The following is a 5,356-nucleotide window of genomic DNA, read 5'->3' on the forward strand; positions in this document are numbered from 1 at the left end:
AGCCAGATGGATATCTCACAGAACCATGGGGTTCAGACTGCTTGCCTGATTTGCAAGGTGCTGGATGACAGATGCCCATGAGCCGTGGGTGCCAAATTTGCAAGTTATCAGGTGAAAACAAAATTCAAAAGGGACTGAAGGCACTTTAAGTCAATCAATATAAAACCATCTCCACTTGTTCTGGCCTCACCATTCATCCAACAGTACTCAGGCCTGCACAGTTACACAGAACGTCCTGTCACCTGCTTGCAGCAGAGGAAGGTGTTTCATTTGGCCATGTAGCAGACACTGATCAACCATGCTCTCTCTCTTTCCTCGCAGCAGCTACATCACCACCAGAAACAATGCCACATCTCTTTTTTGATGCTCTCCTCATTATTTTAAACCCAAACAATTTGTGAGTATTACATAGCCTATATACAGAGAAAGAGTGGAATGCAGATTATTACACTGCCTGTTTTCACAGTACCCCCCAAAAAATATATAATAATAAAAAATGTTGGCTACCTCCACCTCTTCTGCCTCTTCCACCTATACTACTACCTATGCCTAATGCTCACCTTCCTCCTCAACTTAGACCCTTGCCTCCTGGTTCAAGATTACAATTTTTTCTTTTTTTATTCTATGTTATCTTAAGTCATTTTCCTAATATATTTGTTTGCAGTGCATTTGTCCTTCTCTTACCCCCTTTTGGCTTACTTTTGCAGCCCCCTAGCTATTAGTATGACCATTTCACAGCTATTTGTACACACCGATGTTCCGGTCCCCATTGACTTTTGGTTCCGGTTCTGGGTCAAGTTCAAGGTCAAATTCAGTTCCGAACCAAAATTTTCAATGCAGGTTTGTCTAACCTGCCAAACCTGAACAATCACAAATCTTCTCATCCGTAGTGGTGGTGAAACTATTAGTGAAATGGTAGCTTTCATTAATAAGGTATATAAGTAATTTCACTTAATTTATTGTTTCAATGCATCCAAACCACTGTTTTCATTTGTCTTGGCAACTTCTTTTAAATTCTTTAGTAATTCAAATTTATTTTCCTAAAAATAACTTTTTGAACAGAACCTTTTACTTCTTTGTTCCGCAGGCTGTATAATATTGGATTCAACATTGGTATCACAATAGTATAGAAAACAGCAAAAGCTTTGTCCATGTTTGAGGCATTTCCCGTGGAAGGTTTAAAATATGCAAATATTAAAGTGCCATAAAATAACAACACCACAGTAATGTGGGAGGCACATGTTGAAAATGCTTTCATCTTCTCCTCTGCTGAACGGATTTTTAATACCGCCTGAATGATGAACAAATAGGATCCAAAAATAAAAATAAAACAAAATACTCCCAAAACGACATCAGTCATTATAAGCACTAGCTCATTTGCACTTGTGTCCGAGCAGGAGATTGCCAGCAACTGTGAAATTTCACAAAAGAAATGATTTATTACATTAGATGAACAGAATGATAGACGAAAAGTGCTAGATGTGTGATAGGTAGAACTACAAAACCCAAAAGTCCACACAACAGCAGACATGAAATAACAAGCTTTTTTACTCATTATAGTTTTATATCACAGTGGATTGCATATGGTAAAGTAACGGTCTACTGACATAAGTGTAAGCAAAAGAAACTCTGTGTCCATGGCAGCAGTAAACACAAACATTTCAATAACGCAGCCATGGAACGTTATTACTTTACGGTATGAAAAAAAATTGACCAACATATTTGGGATTGTAGAAGTTGTACATACTACATCCAAAAAGGATAAATTACCAAGGAAGAAATACATTGGAGTGTTCAAAGCTGGGTCTATATTTGTTATGATAATTATAATAAGGTTTCCAGTCATACATACTACATACATAAGAAGGAAAGCAAAAAATAGGACGATGTCCAGGTCAGGAGCATTGGAAAGTCCGAGGAGAATAAATTCAGATACAAAAGATTCATTGTACATTTTATATTTTTATTAAACTGGTGTCAATATGGTCCTAAAAGGTAAAATAAAATAGAGCTTGTTAAATCTCACAAAAATGTTTAATGTTTAGAACAAGTATTTCAAATCAAACCATGAACAACATACAACATTTTTTAAAGACATAAGGCCAGATTCATTAAGGCATGAATTTTTCAAGCCAGTCTCATTGAAAAAAATCATTGGAATAAGATGAAACAAATTCATTAAGAACCCCTGCTGGAATTCTTGATAAAGTTGGCCGGAACAGGCATCAAAACATCAAAAGTCGCAAAATTGTTGTGCATTTTCAAGTTGAGCAAAGTTTTCCAAAGTTGTAAGGTGTTTAGCACCAGATTACCTAAGTCAGAAGATAATAAAGCACTAAACCAAAGAGAGCAAAACTGAGCACTACTCCACACCATCAACTAAATTATTTAAAATAGGAAGAAAGAAAAAAACTGTGGCCCTCACCTTGTGGCTAAAATGTTATTCCTTTATTGCATACTAGAGAGAGGATACAGACAGAAAACAGAGCGAAGGCCATTTCACGCTCCAGCACTTTATTCATATGTGCATCTTCATAAATCTTACTCCAGATTATCTCCTCATCAAGACAGGTGTGAACAACACTGGTCTTCATGAATCTAGGCCTAAGTTTTCACAAAAAAAATTAAGGAAACCTAGTGTATGCCTATATACATCCCTCAACTTTTAAGTTGCAACACAGTAAAGAAAAGTCAGCATTTTCAAAATATCTCAAAACAACATCTCGATTCATTCAGTATCAAGTATTAGCACCAGAAATACATGTTCAATGGAAGTCAAGTCTGGCAGCATGCAGGCTATGGTTGCATATTTAGGCATACAGGCTGCTCAGAGTAGCAACATATGGCTTCTCTATGGCATTGTCCACATCATCTCCAGACCAATCTTTGGCTATCACTGCATCTAGGACAAAAGCAGGACTGATGAGAAAAACAGGCTCATTGCTATTTTGCTCTGCATTATGATAGCCTTTTAGAGTGGCTAGGTGAGTTCAGTGGAACACCTATAGCTAGCAGACTGGTTTGTAGCATAATACCATGCAAGGGCCTTCTGATGGTTTGTTTGCACATTGTTTGATGCCTTAGGCTTGGTATGTACCATTATTTTAATCTGTAAACACGATGTGGGCAAATTGTTGTAGAGTCCTTCACAAGGGAGAATCAAAGTAAATGGCCCTACTCCAAAGATTATGATGTGGAATGGCATAAAGTATGGTAGTTGGATCCCTACCATCAATATTTCAGATAAATTAACAGCTAAGCGTTTCATCGATTTGGTTTATGGAATCATGGTAACAAACATTTCTCCAAAAGGTCCTAAGGCTAGTTTCACACTTGCTTTTTTTTGCAGCGCGTTTTTCCCGCAAAAAAACGCATTGAAAAAACGCATACATAAGCATACAACTGCTGCGTTTTTTTCAAGCATTTTTATGAGCATGCATGAAAAAAACGCAGCGTTTTTATGCGTTTGCATGCGTTTTTAGCGCGTTTTTACCGCGTTTGCGTTTTTTTCCAACATTTTTAGGTGGCCCCTCACACTACCCAAACCATGACTTTACTAACCCTAACCCTGACCCTAACCCTAACCCTAACCCTGACCCTAACCCTAACCCTAACCCTGACCCTAACCCTTAACCAAATCATACTTAACCCTAACCCAAACCCTAAACCCTAACTAACCCTAACCCTAACCCTAACCCTGACCCTAACCCTAACCCTGACCCTAACCCTAACCCTAACCCTAACCCTGACCCTAACCCTAACCCTAACCCTGACCCTAACCCTTAACAAAACCATACTTAACCCTAACCCTGACCCTAACCCTAACCCTAACCCTGACCCTAACCCTTAACCAAACCATACTTAACCCTAATCCTGACCCTAACCCTGACCCTAACCCTAACCCTAACCCTGACCCTAACCCTTAACAAAACCATACTTAACCCTAATCCTGACCCTAACCCTGACCCTAACCCTTAACAAAACCATACTTAACCCTAACCCTGACCCTAACCCTAACCCTGACCCTAACCCTGACCCTAACCCTAACCCTAACCCTAACCCTGACCCTAACCCTTAACCAAACCATACTTAACCCTAATCCTGACCCTAACCCTGACCCTAATCCTTAACAAAACCGTACTTAACCCTAACCCTGACCCTAACCCTAACCCTGACCCTAACCCTAACCCTAACCCTGACCCTAACCCTAACCCTAACCCTAACCCTGACCCTAACCCTTAACAAAACCATACTTAACCCTAATCCTGACCCTAACCCTGACCCTAACCCTTAACCAAACCATACTTAACCCTAACCCTGACCCAAAACCCAACCCTAACCCTGACCCTGACCCTAACCCTAACCCTAAACCCCCTTAACTAACCCTAACTCTAACCCAAACCCCTAAATTCCATGGTTAAAAAAAAACGCATATGCAAAAAAACGCTTACATGAGCATGCCAGTGCGCACATATGCGCATCCATAGGCTATAATAGCCATTTTTAGCGCAAAACGTGCGCATATGTGCGCATGCGCTTTTTTGCAGGGCCAAAAAATGCAACATGATGCGTCTGGAAAATCCAATCGCACACCCCAAAAAAACGCAGCGCATGAAAATCGCATACATGCGCTTACAAGCGCGCAGGTATGCGCACCCATGTTAAATATAGGGGAAAAAACGCATGCGCAGGTTAGCGTTTTTTTCCAGCGCTAAAAAACGCAAATGTGAAACCAGCCTAAGACTTGTTTTTCAACCAAATGCTAGCCTATGTTGCTCGTGTTGCTATGAGCAGCCTGCTTGGCCTAAATGTGCTACCATGGCCTGCAGCATTATTTTACTTGCCTCCCATAGAGCACATCTGTGACATCATTGCTTGGCAATTGCAAAGTGAGCTGCTGCCAGCAGTAGATTTTGATGATTTTTTTGTGCCCAAGTGCATGCAGAAACGCAGAGCATTACTCAAACAACCATAAATGATCTCAGTGATAGTATGCCAAGGCGTGTAAGGGTCCTGTTTCACTTAGTGATGCACCAGCGATCCCGACAATGATACGACCTGGTAGGGATCGCTGGAACATCGCTAAGTGATCGCTAGTAAGCTGCCAAACAGGCAGATCTCTTCAGCGATGCAGCAATGATCCAGCGATAAAACACAGCGATGCATGCTGGCCAGTGGGATGCCGATGACGAAAAAATGGCCCAGGACATTCCTGCATGATCAGTGATATCCAGCAGGGGGGCCGGTCACTGCTGCGTGTCACATGTAGCGAGATTGCAAAAAAGAGCTGTTTTGAAAATGTGTTTTTATTATCATTAATATTCTAACCATAACATTCTAACATCATTAACATTAA

General features: G+C 40.4%; 1 pseudogene; it reads right to left on the minus strand.

The window, feature by feature from the left end:
* Window positions 1-1,018: 1,018 nt before the first annotated feature.
* Window positions 1,019-1,954, minus strand: LOC141096289 (olfactory receptor 5I1-like; annotated as a pseudogene).
* Between the last annotated feature and the right edge of the window lie 3,402 nt (window positions 1,955-5,356).

Source organism: Dendrobates tinctorius, unplaced genomic scaffold (assembly GCF_039654945.1).
Source record: "Dendrobates tinctorius isolate UK_male_01 unplaced genomic scaffold, ASM3965494v1 ptg000073l, whole genome shotgun sequence".
In the NCBI taxonomy this organism is placed as follows: Eukaryota; Metazoa; Chordata; class Amphibia; order Anura; family Dendrobatidae; genus Dendrobates; species Dendrobates tinctorius.